The sequence below is a fragment of the Leptidea sinapis genome, chromosome 26 (assembly GCF_905404315.1).
Source record: "Leptidea sinapis chromosome 26, ilLepSina1.1, whole genome shotgun sequence".
Lineage (NCBI taxonomy): Eukaryota > Metazoa > Arthropoda > Insecta > Lepidoptera > Pieridae > Leptidea > Leptidea sinapis.
Genome location: NC_066290.1, coordinates 5,319,409 through 5,337,190, shown reverse-complemented (window position 1 = coordinate 5,337,190; position 17,782 = coordinate 5,319,409). Strand labels below are relative to the sequence as shown.

Sequence of the window (17,782 nt, the reverse complement as noted above, 5' to 3'; positions counted from 1 at the left end):
TTCTACCAAAAACCTTAACGGTAAGTTCAGGAGACAATGCTACCTAATCAAGGAGCGCGTTTATGCGACAGTATGCTATGGCTCGACCAAATCTCACATCTCAAGTCAGCTATTATCATAGTCAAAAAAATCTTTATTCACTGTAAAACTTTATAAGTTATTAAGTGCAAGTCAGGATCTGATCCCATAGAAATCTAAATAAGAAGGCACTAAAAGTGACATTGCCGCGCTATATATGTCAGTCACTTCACAGGTAACTAACTCCACCAGCTAGTAAGTAACGATTTAGTAGTAATCAAACAGGCGGAACAACGCGAATAATGGTGTACTCCAGCATATCTAAATACGGAACCTCTTCCTATATACTACGTTTTACTTATCCATTAAACTGTTTATTTTTAATGAGAAAAATGTAAATGTTAAGTCTTAACTTTACCTGAAATTTGCAAAGCCCGCTCCTCTAATTTTCGTTTCCTTATCTTTCTCTTAACTTTGCCATCAGCTGGTCCGGGGTCGTTTGTTTCATCATCTGATTCTATAACAAATTTCTTCCTAACTGTTTCGTTCTTACTTTCAACTGGAAAATATTTATTCTGTTTTGTTGTATCAAAATCAGGTCCATCTAATTCATCTAATATACCCTTTAATATGTAATTTGCTTTATCATTCTTATCACATTTAAGATCTTTATCTAAGCTTAATTCGGAAATAGCTTCAGTATTCACTTCGTCAGTTTTTGGAGCGCTCTCACCATTTTCGCTCAAGTCAACTTGCGATACAAAAGGGTTATCATAAAATTTTCCAGTGCACAAGGCCGCAATATCGTCGCCTATTTCTAATGATGGAGTGAGCTGGGAGTTTTCAATTTGTGTTGGTGCTAAATCATCTGTGAAATTTCCAGAACACAGGCCTGCTATTGCGTCTAAATTAGTCTGCAATATGAAATACACAAATGAGAGTGAAAGCAATTTATTCATTTTTCCAGTTAATTCTTGATCGTTTTTAATTTTTTGGGCAGGCCCGCTATTACATACAAATTAGGCAGCAATATGAAATACAAAGTTGCTTAGACTGAAGAGTGTTTAATTATTTTCCCTTAATTTTTGGTGCATTTTAGTTTTATATGAGCTCAGCCAGGACAAATCAAAACTAGAATATCAATTAATTGTAACATTATTGTTATAAATTTATATGTACCTATATCTTATAATATGTCATATTGTAACAACAACTGGATATCCAATTATAGATTTATATAAATACTTACATCACTAGGCTGTGTTTCTGAAATGATATTCATACTATCAGGCAGCCTTGCATACTCCATATCCTCAATACATGTTGGTACTACATTTAATATAGAAAATGTGCCCAACTCAGCACTAATAGTCTCTTTATTATTCTTACTAAGACCAACAACTGTGCAAGTAGAATCTTGAGTGGAAAATATGTCTTCAGATATTGATTTATTTGCTTGAGCTAACTGAATGAGCTCGTCCTCTGAAAATAAATTAATATTTTTAATATTGCATAACACCAAAACAATATCCAAATCTAAATCACTTTAAATCACTAGAGATTAAAGAACTATTTTAGTACCTGTTAACAAAGAATAGCTTAAAAATTATAAAAAAAGAGTTAGAAAAGACATACACAATATCTTTAAAAATAAATGTGACAACAAAGTAATTTTCTGTTTCATGTAAAATGTAGATAGAAAGATAGTACAAAAGAAAGGTACAGTTTCTTTCAGGAATGTTAAATACCATATGGATCTTTGTTCATAAAATTCAAAATTTAGATGTGGTTAATAAAAATATACCTTGTGATAAATTATCATTGATATATGGATCCTTTTCAATCAAATCATTACTCAGATCATTATTTGACACATTTTCGTCTTTTTCATCATCAGAGTCCTCAAAAGCCTTCAGTATCCTCCCTTTCCTTGGTTTATTATCGTCTTCCTCTTCCGATTCGCAAGAACTTTCGTCACTACTTTCACCATCTATATATCGAATCAAAAATAGTTTACATTATTTTAAGAATGCTTATTTATAACATACTCATTACTCAAATTTGTTGGAACGCTTCATCTCATGGAATTGCAATAAAATTGTAATTCTATCAATTAACAAACAGAGATAATATGTAAGTTCACCAATAGAAGTTGGTGATTCTTGCTCAAACCATTCTGATTGATACTAAGGGCTCACTGCTAATGGCATATTAAAAGTAGGCCTACTGAGTTTCTTGTGCCTAATCTTCTCAAGACGAATTCATATATATTATATATATATATATATATATATATATATATATATATATATATTCGAAAGATTGGTAGAATCTGACTTTTATTAAGAAGTGATACAAAGACTGAACATCAAATAAAAATATTTGAATTTATCTTCAAATTATTCAGTTAAGAATTATAAAATTAATTAACTATATATATTGTTATACCTGATTCATCACCAGATTTTAGCTCTTCATCAATTTCTGCATCTTCAATATTTGCATTTTCCTCATCATTTCCATTTCCTAGTTCACTTTCGTTATCAGAAACTTCCGCTTCATCATCTATCATTGTATTACGTTTCTTGGGTTTCTCACTCATATCAATATCATCTTCAACAAGGTATTCATCATTTTCTTCGCCACTTTCATGATCTATTTCTTCAGCGTTTTCATTATCTGCTTCCAACTGTGATTCAATTTTATCTAAAATAGATTCCTCATCACTTAAAGCTTCTTTTGTTTCTGTATTCATTTGTTTTTCTTCTTTAAGTCGTTTTTCCCATTCTAGTGATCTTTGTTCAGCTATTTGTTCTTCTAATTCTTGTTTTAATTTTATGTGTTGAGTGCCTGGTTTGTATCTAAAATTTATATTTTAAGGTTAAAGATTATTATTTTGATAATAATAAATACTCACAGCTTGGTAGTCTACTTTAATGTGATACTGGAAAATTTGTGGTGTGTCTTTCACAGAAACCAGAATACGAAGAATAGAAATTATATTGGTATTGAAAAAATGGGCAAGGGGATCACCTTATAAAGGCATAAATGGCATTTATTATCTCAAATTCTCTTTGATGTAATTTCTAATATACTAGACACTATTACCGCTTCAGAAACAAATGGCGCTGTGAGAGAGAAGAATCGGCGCAAGAAACTCTCCCAGCTTCTATTACTTATTACTTGTACTTCACCAAAATTTTAAATAGAATGTTTTTCGAGTTTGTAGTGGTTCCATATTAAAGTTCGTGATCTCCTATTTCAAACTCATTTAGCGACTTTTTTAAGTATTTGTATTATAAATCATATCCACTGTAGTCAACAACAACCTTAATTATGTAACTGAGTAACAGCCGTTTTCAATAACATATCTCTAGTTACGGATATATTGCTGTCACCATTTACGGCCGTTCCCAGTATTCAGTCTATCTCTTACTTGAGATAAAAAATTTAACTGACTTTTCTGTCCTAATAAAGCAATCGACGGTAGCTCACCTTATCTGTACACGCTGTCTGTCAATGGGTCGACGTATAGCTTACCAGCGATAAAAGGTATTGTATGGAAATTTCAATTCACGCGTCCCAATATAAGGCGATAAGAATGACTTATATATATATATATATATATACGTATATTGGGACAGCTTCAGATTATTGACAGCTAAATACAGACAGTAGAAGGTAGTAATTTATCTCTATCTGTAGATAGTATATTGGGAATGGCCGTTAATGATAAGATCTTATTTATCCATAGTTATGTCCATTATAGTTATAGTCCAATGCTTTATGTCCAATATAACATAGTCCAATGCTTTATGTCGATAGGTTATTGAAATGTAAAGTAATCATAAAAGGATAGATTTCTCTACCTCTAGTAAGATAAACTAAGGATAGATAACGGCTGTATATCTAACTTATCCAACTGATATCAATTGAAGAACTCATGACAAAAGAAATTGTAAATAGAACAGGCAAAGCTTGGAAGCAATACTGGTCAAAGCTTGGAAGTTAAAATTAAATTGAAAAGTAAGAATTCACTTTTGTAATTATTAGTCAAGACAAATAATGGTCTAGGCTATTTTATTATTTATTATTACAAAATATATTTAGCTTTTATCATTCTAGTGTTCTTCTAAATATCAAATTTAGCTATGCCATATCACACACTCATGCATAGACACTGTATGCTTTAAAACATTCTGAGCTGTTGTCTTTGCCTATTTACATAATATTAAGTATAATAAAATATCTATAAATATTTTTTATCATTATATAAATAAAATATCCTTACTGTTTCTCTCTGTCCTTTCTCATGTCTTCTTGGTTCTGTAACTTAGAAAAATATGTAAACCGTTCCTTTAACAATTCAACACCAGTTTTATTGACATTTTCTTGGTCATCACCATCTAAGCTTATGATCATTCCTGGAGTTCCAGTTAATTTGGGATTTGTATTTGACGAATTGGGGGGATTAACTGCTTCAGGAAGAGATTTTGAGTCTGAAAAAAAAAAACAAATTTTTAATAATTAATAGATATGAACATTTTATTAATAGGCGTGAAGTTATGTAAATTTAATATACCATTCAAAATTGCAGCACTTTCAATCATTGCATCAATATCATAATAATTTATTTCGCTATCTGAAAATTCATCAGATGATTTTTGCTCAGTATTTATTGCCATGATTTTTTCTGCACTTTGATCTTTTGTCAGATTATTCTCATTAATTTGATCTTTTGTCTGATTCTCATTCATTGGTTGTTCTGAGCCATAGTACAATGAAATCAATTGACTGTCTTCTGGCATTGTTTTATTCTCTGGCATAATTTTTTCATTAGAAATATCTGCTTCAGTTAGAATATTTTCTTCAACAGCTGGTGCTTTATTTACATTCTCTTCAAAAGAAACTGATAGTTTTGTTTGAGAAGCAGCAAGTGATACTGCTAGCACATCTTTTTCAACAAAAGATTCTTTATTTGTGTGTTCTTCAAATGATACTGATTGTTCTCTTATAGTAGTACCTGCCACTCCTTCATCTAACATAACTTTTTCATTAGAAGGTTCTTTATTTGATTGCTCTTGACTTATTTCAACTAATTGTTCTTGTTTACTATCATTTTCTAAAGTAGTATGTGTCTCCTTAATTACTTCAGAGACTATTTCATCAAAGCTCATATCATTTGCATTTGATAGAGATTCTACACTCTCATTTTTCTTTTCAATATTATCTTGTAATTCTTTACTATTTTCTGTTCCTTTATCATCTAAATCTTTCTTCTCATCATCTTCATCCTCTGTATCACTTTTGCAAAGTTCAATCATTTCTTTCTGCCTTTGCTCTAATAATGTACTAGAAATAAAAATGCATGAATTACATAAAACACAATAAATCTACAAACAAAATACTATCATGAATAATAATATATTATCAGAAAGTATCAGTTTTCTATTAATTATTCTAAGAATAAGAATTAAATGAACTATATTAGTTTGCTGCCCACATTCTAGTGCTCTACAATGCGCAGGTCTGGCCTTTTTTGGACTATTGCCGTCATCTCAGGTCTAGCGCACCTGCTAGAATCATCAGCCCGAATCATTTGACCATGTTTGACACAGTGAATGGTCTATTGCTCTGTGCAAGGCTCAATTACCCTGAGTTGCATAGAGATGTCGCTTCATTGTGTGTCTTCTACCTCAATTATTATTACGGGGAGTATTCTGTAGAGCTGTTTGACCTGATTCCTGCCTCCAAATTCCGCCTTAGCACAACACATAAATTACAGTATCATCCTTCTTCTATGTACAACCAAGCTATGGAACAAGCTTCCTTGTGAAGTATATCCAGCACAATACAACTTATCTACTTCCATTAGATATCCAATTCTTAGTATAAGTGAAGAAGGAAATTTTTGATCACGTAGTATTTTGGAAGTAATTGAAATAGAAATATTAAATACATACACATAGTGTTTTAATTGTTCATTGTTCATCTTGATTGGTAAAGATTTTCCATCAGATGTCACTGCAGGTTTTCTCCTGCTCATAATATCCTTTAGAGATAGAGCCTTTGGTCTGTGATATGGCAATGTAACATCTTTCTCTCTCAGCATCCTATTTGATTCACTCTTAATTTTTTGCATATTTTCCATTGCTTGTTTTGCTGACATCTGAAATAAGTTTGAATACTACTTATTTTGACGTAATTCGGAAATAACAAACATTATGAAACAAAAATAAAATTAATATAGGTAAATTCAATTATTATGTGTATATTTTTTATATAGAGTCTGAGTCCTGACACATACTATCAATAGAAAAAAATTATGTAGGTATTATGCAGTCGTCAGTAGGGAATAATGCAGTCTGTAAGCCATGGGAAATGTGAAATCAAAGTTAATGAGTTAAAAATAACACTAAAACATATTACTGAATGATTTTATAGTTATATAAGAGTAATGAAATGATTAGGATTAATATTGTATTTGTGTAAACAGCTTTTACATACTGCTTTATAATTGCCAATCTTTTAAAGTATTAAAACAGATATAGTATGTTATCCATAACAAACGACATATGCCATCACGGAACTTTCTGTAGACCTGTGTAAGATACACAGTGTTTTTGTTGAAAGCTCTTACGAGCCTTATTTTTTTCAGATATCTCCAACAAATATTGTTAATGTATACAAAAACTTAACAAATTATACACTTAAACCTTCTTAGAGACTTCCACTCTATCCATTGGTGAAATCAGCATGGAAATTGATGCAGTACTTTTGAGTTTATCTCGAAACAGACAGACAGACAACATGGACGACTTTGTTTTATGATATGTAGTGATGACAGATATTAGCACACAGCCCTTTGTGATTGCAATAAAGTTGGCTATTATGTGACCATTAGAGATATTTAAATACTAGAAACCTCCAGAAGTTGAGTCAGTAAAATACCAGTATTTAAAATAAGAAATCATATTCTGTACTTACTCTCGATGGCTTGCATTCAGCTGGTGTTGATTTGGATTTCATTTTAATTTTCCTAATATCAATGGTATTGTCCTCTTCATCAGATATATCTGGATCACAGATGGATGTATAATTTGTAGCACTTGTTTCTTCATTAAGGATATGCTTAAAATAGTTGTAAATTTTAAACTTGTATAATAATAATACCATAATACCTTTTGTAATCATATAAACCTTTATATATAGAATGAAAATAGGCTGGTAGTATTATTGTAATTCTTTTGGTGTTGCTCTGAATTTCATAGATTTGTAATTAGTTAGCAAATTCATCTCCCTGTTTCAAATAATAATTTAAAAAATCAGTACATAATCTATTACTAATTTTAACAATAGCCACTTAATGTTTAGCACAACATTAATTTAATTTAACAGTTGTTATTCTATGTCCACAGAAGCCACAGTAGAAGAATATAATTTGTAATGGAATGTGGATCCACCAAATCCCATTATACTACCTAAGATGACCTTACTATGGATTTTTCCATTTTTATGAGGTCTTACCAGACCAATAAGATAAAGAATATTTTGAACATAGTACTATTGAGTGAAGTTCATAATCTGTTTGCTGAAACATGTTTAAAAATACTGTAATATTTTCCTCAAGTTTAAAAAGGGTTTTATCCCTTAAAGTATTATATATTTATATCATAGAAGTTCTAATAACATCTAGGATTTACCTGTTCAAACCTATGAGACCCTTCATTATCAGATATATCACTACTAGAATGAGAATTACTATTATCCTTCTTATTGACTTTTTCTTCTTTTCCTCTTCTATGCAGTTTCTTTAATTTAGTATGTAAAATTTTCTTTTTGTTTTCTATTCTTGATAGATTACTCTTCTTATTTATTCTTCTGATAGTATTATCTTCTTCAGATTCACTGGAAGATTCATTTGTTAAAGATTTGGTTTTTGGAATTATTATGTTAGACACAACATCAGTGTGTTGGCTATTATTCGAATATATGTTACTATTATTTAGAGGTTCGTCATCACTTTCACTGTCTGAGAATGGTTTTATTCGCTTTTTTACTTTATTTTTCACAACTTCATCATCGTCTTCATTAATATTTGTGGGTGAAATATTGGTATCAGCACAAGAAACAATGTTATCTTGATTTTCCTTATAGACCGACATACTGAATGTTTTATTAATACATATTATTTTATAATAAACACATTTTATAATGTTAGGAAGTGAATAATAAATGCGTAAAAATCACGTCTACTTTTAATTCCCAACTCTCAAGTGCTCCACATTTATTTCGCGCGCTAAGCACTCTTGCTGTTGACGTTGAGTGTTGAGTATTGACCTTGTTTAGAGTAAAAGAGTTCAGTGGTATTGACGTATTGTTCAGTGTGTTGGTTCTTTCGGTTTATTCAGTTCGGTTTATTGGCTCCGCGCGCTGTGCATTGTTTTTTTTAAAAGCGAGAATACTTATTTACTCAAGATAATAATAATTTTGAAATAGGTAACTTTTGAAAGGGATCAGGAATTGATAGAAAATAATATAGAATAGTACTTATAGAAAATATTTACAGCTTAACATTATTTCATAGGATAAACGATTAAATAAATTTACGTAACAAGGTTCATCAGAGGACATACACGTCCCTTTCCCCACATCAAATCTGAGAACCATGGCTTTGACGAAATACAGTTTTGAAATCGAGCAAATGCGTAACTGCACTCTTTAACTTGCTAGAAATCGACCACGCCACTCTCTAAGAGTCCTGTAGGGAATATTTGTCAATGCACACAAATCATGGGCATTGTTATAATTGCATTAGATAAAATTTACATCTTTACGTCATAATATGATAAAGAAGTAAATTTTATCATATTATGATAGATGGTGATAGATGGTTCAATATAGTCTATTTGCATAGCATTCATAAGGCTAGATTTCATAGCTCCAAGGATGATCCATAAAGCATTCATCTGCATGCAATCTAATTTGCTTAGACCAACTACACTATAGGTCTCTAGAATAATAGTGGCATAATCTAGTAAGCTACGGATAAGGGCGTTATAAATAAGACGCAAGGAAAAAGAAGGTGCATCCCATCATATACCGGTTAGCTGATCATATTTAAGTTTCATTAATAATAATCAGTGTGGTACTATTATTCGGATGACAAACAGGGATTGGGCTTTGGGATCAAAGCTATTAAAACATATTAATATATATTCAAGGTATCTCAAGTAGGAAATTAGAAATTGAACTGTTTTTGAGCTGCTGTAATATAGATATATTATGTATTACAGAACATTGGCGTAAGAGTCATCAGCTCCAGTTTAGTTTTAGAGAACATAAGTAGTCAGTTCGTTTTGTAGAAGTAGGGCAATACATGGAGGTTCCCTATATTATTACTAACAGATTAAAATGTAAAAATAGAAGAGATATTGTCAACCTCTCTATATAACTAGAGCAATTTATTATTGCAAGTGATACCGCCCCCCCTTCACTGCATCATATGAACAATATCAACATAGAATGGAGGAGGTACTATCAAAATTTAGCAAAACCAGCAAGTCAATTATAGTGTGTGGAGATTTTAATATAAACTTGCTTGATCATTCTGTCAATTGTACAAGCCTTAAAAATTTATTTCAAAGTTTTTTCAATATATTTTGGGAACATACTAGAATCACTTCTACAGCAACCTGCTTAGATAATATTTTTACAAATGTTACTATTACTAGTAAACTTATAATTAATAATCTTCAGTCCGACCATTGTGGGCAACTTATAAAAGTAAATACAAGATTGGATAATTTCAGACCAAAAAATGTGAAAATTATACCAGTTACTGGTAGCCGTCTTGAGAGGCTTAGAAATAATTTGGTAAATACCATACCATTTTTACACTATTGTGAAACTGCTAATTTTTACCATAACTTAGTCTTCAATCCCTTCTGTGAGGAATTTGACAGGATTTTTACTCCAGTAACGGTACCAGTAAACAATAAACATTGTTTTAATGATTGGGCAACAATGGGTATCCACAAAAGTCGTAAACGCTTATATGACCTTTATTATTAATTAAGCATTACAATAATAGTGAAGAATTTAAAATATATGTAAGAAAATACTCTAAGCTTTTTAAATTAGTTTGTCATGAAGAGAAGACACGTTTCATTGCAGATAAAACAGTAATAATAAAGTAAAAGCAACTTGTAATGTAATTAACAATGAAACTGGAACATCGAAGTGGCGTATCACCTCTATGTGTTTAAATATTACGAATAGCGTCATAAATTTGGAAATAGAAATTGAAAATAAATTTGATAAATATTTCTCCGATATCCCAATTATCACGACCAAAGACCTAAGCTCTTCACCAAAAGCAGCACATGATATGCTTAAATTACAGGTACCAGTATCTTCCATTGATTTGCAATTTAAGTATGTTGAAGGTATATATATACCTAAGCGATATACAAATTAATTAACCTAAAAATACAAAGGACCTATGGGGCCACACACTTGACATTATAGCACCTGAATTAGCAATAATATTCAACGAATGCATAGATGAGGGTGTATTCCCTGACCTCATGAAATACAGCAAAGTTATACCTTTGTTTAAATCGGGCAGTTCTTTTGACCCTGCTAATTTCAGGCCTATTTCAGTTCTGCCTGTTTTTAGTAAAATTTTTGAAAAACTTTTCCTTCAGCAGATACAAATTCATTTTTTTAAATTATTGAACAAAAATCCATTTGGTTTCACTAGGGGGTTATCAGCAATTAATGCGGGTATAAGACTCTTTGAGCACATCTTTGGCGCATGGGAAGAGTCACAGGATGCATTGGGCATTTTTTGTGATTTGTCCAAAGCATTTGACTGCCTCCACCTGTCCAAAGAGTTATGGAGTAAAAAATAGAGCCATTAATCTGTTAAAATCATATTTAAACGAAAGAGTTCAGATAGTCGATGTAAATGGCAAACGGTCTTCGGGTAAACCTGTGGGAATAGGTGTTCCAGGTTCAGGGTTCTATTCTAGGTCCTTTCTTGTTTGTTATATATATTAACTCATTAAGTGCTAAAACACAACAACTGTGGTTTATCGACATTCAGTTTGGGGCGTTATTTACACATCTGTTGCGTTTACAAAATGGTCTAGACACTCGTGTGTTTTAACACACTCAATAAGTTGTTTGGGACAGCGAGGTCGTTATATAGCATGTCGCAAATTGCTCAACGCGGTATTTTGCAGTTTAGATAACATTAACATTTGAGATTTTTGACCTATATTATATTATGAAGTGATTTGTGGTTTTCAAATGATTATCTATGGAATTTAATTCACGCATATTTATATACATACACAATGCTTGGAAAATAAATAAAATCTAAGAAATACGTTTTATTATAAATACCTACAAAAATTAACGTGATTCTTAAATTTAAAAAAAGAAAATAATTATTGTTTCTTTATTTATATTTTTCCTTTCTTCTTCCGCTTGGATTTACTCTCTCGTTCATTTTTCTTTTCCTATTTCCTATTCTACCGTTTGTATGTATTGTTTGCTGATGATACTTCACTTATTTTTAAAGTGAAACGAAGTGCAGATATTGATGACGAGGTAAACAATGCACTCTCAAAGTTACGTTGGTTTGAGACGAATAATCTGCACTTAAACAGTTTAAAAACAGAGTGTTTACGATTCATTACACCAAAGACAGCGGAGGTACAAACCAACGTACTTATAAATAACTAGAAATTGGAACTTGTGGACACTACGGTTTTCTTGGGTACCACGTTAGATAAAAAGCTTCAGTGGGGTCCACATATTACTAGCAGATAGACTCAGCTCTGCGGCATATGCTGTTAGAAAGATTAGAGAGTACACTAATGTTGCGACCGCTAGATTAGTGTACTTCAGTTATTTTCACAGCATCATGACGTACAGTATTTTACTGTGGGGACATGCTGCTGACATTGACATAGTGATTGCTCTGCAAAAGAGAGCTATTCGTGCAATATATCAGCTTGGTTAAAGACTCTCTGTCGTAAATCCTATTACTCCACTGCTGAATATCTAAATGATCGGACAGCCTGGGACTAGATTATGATTATTTTATAGCGATAGAAATGACTGTACATTGTATATTTTTATTGAAAGGAGCGCAAAAAAAAAGAATGCTGGGAGAGTTTCTTGCGCCGCTTCTTCCCTCTCAGAGCACCATTTGTTTCCGAAGTGGTAGTAGTATCTAGTAGTATAAGGAATGACATCAAAAAGAATTCTAAAGGAATCAATTTTGAGAAAATAAATGCCTTTTATGCCTTTTAAAGGCGTCAATGCGTTTGCGGTCTGCAGCTTTCAGTGTCCAAGTCTCAGCGCCGTACAAAAATATCGAGAAGACTAGGTCCGTACCAGTTTGGTCTTACTTTTTTCGGAAATGTTGCGATCTCTCCAGATTCTTCCAAGCTGAGACATAGCGCTCTTAGCCATGCCAATTCTCCTGCGTACTTCCCTCTCGCACGAACCATCGTTACTTATGTTAGAACCCAGGTAGATAAAGTTGTCCACCATTTCTAGGCCCAGCGCACCAGTTAGTTCCAACTTCCCACCACCATGACTTTGGTCTTGGACCTATTTATGGGAAGTCCCATCTCTCCACTAATCCGCTCCATACGTTCAAGAAGTGCAGCCATTTCTGACTCATTTGCTGCAAGAATAGTAGTGTCATCGGCGTAGCGCAAGTTGGTGATTTTCACGCCACCAATTGTGATGCCTCCCCCCCAGTTCTCGCAGGTACGTCTCATAATGCGCTCTCCATAGGCATTGAAGAGAATGGGCGACAAAATGCATCCCTGGTGCACTCCTTGTGTTCATACTTTCATACATTCGAAAAGGGATTCGAGGTTGTTTTATCGACTCTTACAACTTCCTGGCTTGAGCCATACAGGGTGCGAAGCAAAGCGATGAAATGATTTGGTACACCAAGCTCTTGCAGAACCCTCCATAAGCAACTCCAATTGACACAGTCGAAAGCCTTACTGTATTCGACGAAGCACATGAGCACTGGCGTATCAAACTCGTATGCCTTCTCAACATTTGAATCTGCTCCCGAGTGCCCTTGCCCTTCACAAAACCAGCTTGCTCCTGCGTAATTTGCCAATCCAGATAGTAGTGGATGCGATTATTAAGAATATGAAGCAAAATTTTGCTGGCATGCGAGATGAGGGATAAGATTCTATAATTGCCGTAGCTCTTGGTTGACCCTTTCTTATGCAGCGGAAGAATTACGGATTCCAACCAGTCCCGCGGCCAATCACTGTTTTGCCAGACTCTTGTCAGTGTCTCTTCACCCAGGTCACCCATAGCTTTAAGCACTTCTGCTGTTATTTGGTTGCTTCCTGATGCCTTCCTATTTTTGAGAGACTGTAGAGCATTAGATATCTCATCGAATCATGGGCTCCAGTGCTAGGTCCCTCCAAACCGGGGTAACTTCGGGCGTTAAGTGGGGATCTGTGTATAACTGCTCACAGTAGGTACACCATCTTTCAGCAATGTGTGTGTCGAGCTCATGTAGTACAGTGCCGTCGGCATCTTCTATAATACACAATTTAGCTTTGAACTGCTTGGAAAGGACTCTTACCTTCCTGAAAAGGTCTGCAGTTTGTATCTTGTTCGAATGTTTCTCAATGTCGCTGCAGATGCCCTCAATGAAGTTGTTCTTGTCGCGGCGCTGGCTTGGATAGCTCTACTAAGCCCGGAATATTCGGTCATTACGTCATGTTCTTGTAGACCCCCTGGTTTTTAAGTGTTTCCTGCGTTGAATGAGCTCCCATAAATAATCGGAGATCCAGCATCCTCGCCTCCGCTCCGGCATTTTCCGCTTTGAGATATGGTCCATTGCATTGTATGATATGACCTTTCAAATGTTTCCACTGAGTATCAGCGTTAGCGTGTTCATGCGCTGGGTCATCCCTTAGTTTGGCCTCTAACGCCTCCCGGAAGAAAGGTCGCTCAGAAGGATGCAGGCTTCTGGGTTTTGGCGATTGGCGTCTAGGCACCTTTAATCGGAGCGAGAAATTGGTTACGAGTAGGTTATGGTCAGAGCCGCACTCTGCGCCGGGATAGGTCTTCACATTCGAAACTGAGGATCTCCAGCGGGTATCTAGAATGATATAGTCGATTTGATTTCTGTGCCTATTGCCTGGCGATCTCCATGTGTATAAACTTGGATGATGTTGAAAATACGTGTTCATAATACTGTACAGAATTTGATCAGTTTATCACCCCGTTCATTTCTAATGCCAAGTCCAAATTTTCCAACTGTGCTTCTGATATGGTCATCCACAAGTGTACTACCGACTTTGGCATTCCAGTCACCAAGGATCATTTTAATTTCCCGACCAGGAATTGAATTCAGCTTTCCTCCAGTTTCCCATAAAAGTCGTCAATTACCTCATCTTGAGCTTGTGACGTCAGCGCGTATATTTGTAAAATATTCAGCACACACGGTTTGGTGTTCAGCTTCATTGTCAGGATTCTATTAGACACCGGGTTATAACCGAGGACATACTTATTCATGTGTGGCGGCAATATGATTCCGACCCTGTTCCTATTCGAATCTTCACAGCCCGAGAAGTACATGGTGTTCCCCGCCGTAGTGTACTAGTGGCCACGCATGTGAGTTTCAGCAACGCCCAGTATGGAGATGTTAAGTGATTCCATTTCCTTTTCCACGATGGCCAGTTTGCCCGCCATTAGCAGACCTAGGCCGTTACAAGTGCCATTGCGACGATGGGTTCGAATTGAGGTCTTCTCGATATTAGATGTTTTGACACCGACAGTAGCATTTCAGCATCCCTCTGAAGCCTGTCGACTCACCCCAGGGGAAGCTTCGGTCGTCAATTTAACACCATCCAGCCCGGGTACTGGGTGGCGCCGATGGTTAGTCGGGTCGCCAAACATACTCACTTTTTCTGTTTCTGATTCCATAACGGGGGTTTTCATGGGAAAATAAGCGCGGTGAGTTCACATCCTTCCGCGTCAGTCTTTTAGAGGGTATTTAAATCCTCACGGTCACTGGTTAACGCCCCATAGGCTCAATGTCCACACAGGAATGTCGGGTTAGCTACCACCGCCCGATACTCGGTGTTGACTGTTTTACAGCATGGGTAGGTCTCCTCCACACCAACCCTCCTCCTTTCTCATTCGGGCTTGGGACCGACAACGGTGGAGTTAATTTATTTAAGGCCTTTATGCCTTTTATTAAGTTCGTAAGTTCAGCTAGCATAAAATAAGTTGGGTAGTAAATATATAATTGAAAAATACATCGTGTGAATAACAATATTGTTAGTTTTTTGAATTATTTAACTAAGTTACATCTTAATGTAAGACATATAAAGGTGTTATTTTGTGGCCTACTGCAAAAATAAACATTTTGAATTTGATTTGGTTTTGATGTTACACCCCTCTTTGTTACACCCTTAGCCTAGAACGTAGTGATTATATTCTCTTCGCCTAAGTAGTAAGTACACACTATACCGACATGCGGCAGTGTGTTGTGAAATATCTGCGGAGCTTTAGTATACTGCAGTTTTTTGCATGTAATTGTAATTTTCGTGGACTGCGATGCCATCCTGGCAGACATCGCTTTCAGATTTTTAAGAGGATGAATTGTTTTTGCTGGCGTCTGTATTAAAGAGAAAGCGTAGAATCTGGATGCATGAAATAACCCAGAAACGAAGGAAACTTGGAGAAAATAAACTATGCTTAGAAGTTCAACCACATGATGATCATTTTTATACTAATTTCAGAATGAAGCCAGAAACTTTTGTACTTTTACACAAACTTCTTGAACCACACTATAACAAGAAAAAAATACGCACACAGATAAGAATAATGATAGTATATTTTTTGAAACGTTGCAACCTTCTTAGTAACTAGAATGCCGCAATCGCTCGTCGTACCGCTTCGCCACAGTAGACATATTATGCTTCGCTGCGGCGTATATTTGAGCGAAGCGAGGTAAACTAAGTATGTGTACAAAAACAAAACAAAACTAATTGGATTAGTTTTGTTTTGAAAATCAATCAACAAATCAAAAAATCTTTGGGAATTTACTTTATACTTAAGTTTGAGGATTTAGCGCCTTATTTGGTCACATAGTTTGCAAATTCAATAACTAAGAATCTAGCAGTCGAATCACTCTCGATTCATAGCAGTGCTACAATTAAAACTTCCGGGTTCAGAAATGGTCTAGAAACAATTGTCAATTGTTTTTTTATCACACATCAAAGTTCTACATATGGAACGAAAATGGAATTAAGTCGAAAAGATTTTAGAGCGATGATTTTTTAAGATTGTAAACGTTCTCTCTCTACGCAAGAGCGTGCCACTCGTCTTCAAAATGCTTTTGGGAGAGAAGCACCTTGCTTGAGCACCGTGAGGTGATGGTTTGGTGAATTTGACAGAGATCGGGTTTCTTTACATGACGAATTTCGTGAAGGGTGGCCTTCAACTGCTGTCTACGAAAATAAAATGGCTAATTACTGTTAAGCGGCTTATCGAAGTAAACCCGTTAAAAACTTCCCTCATGAACTGACAGCGGAGAAGAAGCGGGCTGGTGCTCACAGATGCTAATGAAGTACGACCATGGACATTCTAATGTTGTTTATGACATTGTCACAGTTGACGAAACGTGGATATATTGTTTTGAACCCGAAATAAAACAGCAATCTTGTGAATGGGTGTTTGAAATTAAGAACAGGCCAACAAAATTGAGGCAGGCGAGAAACGTTGGTAAAAAAATTATCGCATTTTTTTCCTAGCTACGGGTCCCATCTGCACAATTCTACTTCACACATGAAGATCAAAAGAGTGTTAATGCCGAGTAGTATTCTCCTATTTGATTACCCCGGATGTTAAAAAAAAGTTCGCGAAAGACGATCAAAAAGCCGCGTTCTCGTACATCATGCAAACGCTTCTTCACACACGGCCAGCAAAACTAAGTCATTTTTAGCTTCCGAAAAAGTACAACTCGTCTACCATCCTGCACATAGCCCTGACCTAGCACCCTGTGATTTCTTTTTGTATTTTTTTTTAAATGATTATTTCTTGTAATTAATACGTTCTACATAATGTAAAACTTCGTGCACGCTAGCGCGCGGCCGCGAGTAGGATACAACGCTATTAGGGAAGATATACTATTTACTTGTGGCCGAGCGGTAAAACTCCACGATACAATGCTAGTAGGGAAGATGTTCTACTATTTCTATGTGGTTATTTCAACAAAAGAAAGACTGGCACTTTGTTTAAGGTAAGCATGTTTATACAAATTATATTTTGGTTAGAAATTTCATTTGAATAAAACTTTTATGAATGGAATTCGAACCCGCGACCTCTCGAGTTCCATACTTACTGAGCCAACCATTCGAGTGACGCATGTATTGTAAATCGTGACATGTTTTGTTCAACTCTCAGATTTAGGCACAGGAATTACCTTACATTTGCTTACCTGCTCAAAGCTCCACCCCAATAATGAAATATTATGAAATTGGCGGATATCGCTCTTTCATATCTAAATAATTTTTTATTTTTTTAATATGATATCCCTCACTTTTGAGATTAATTATATAACTTAAATTTGTAACTAAAATTTTTAAACGATAAGGGACTCGAACCCGTAACCTCTCGCGTGACGTCCGAGTCCTCATACCAACTGAACCAACCATTCACATGGATCGTTGAACAAGACATGCAAAGTTTTGGC

The 17,782-nt window shown here is 34.8% G+C and overlaps 1 pseudogene; it reads right to left on the bottom strand.

Moving 5' to 3' along the window:
* The window catches only part of LOC126972577 (claspin-like), a 51,759-nt pseudogene extending 43,426 nt beyond the window's left edge, over positions 1-8,333 (bottom strand).
* Between the last annotated feature and the right edge of the window lie 9,449 nt (positions 8,334-17,782).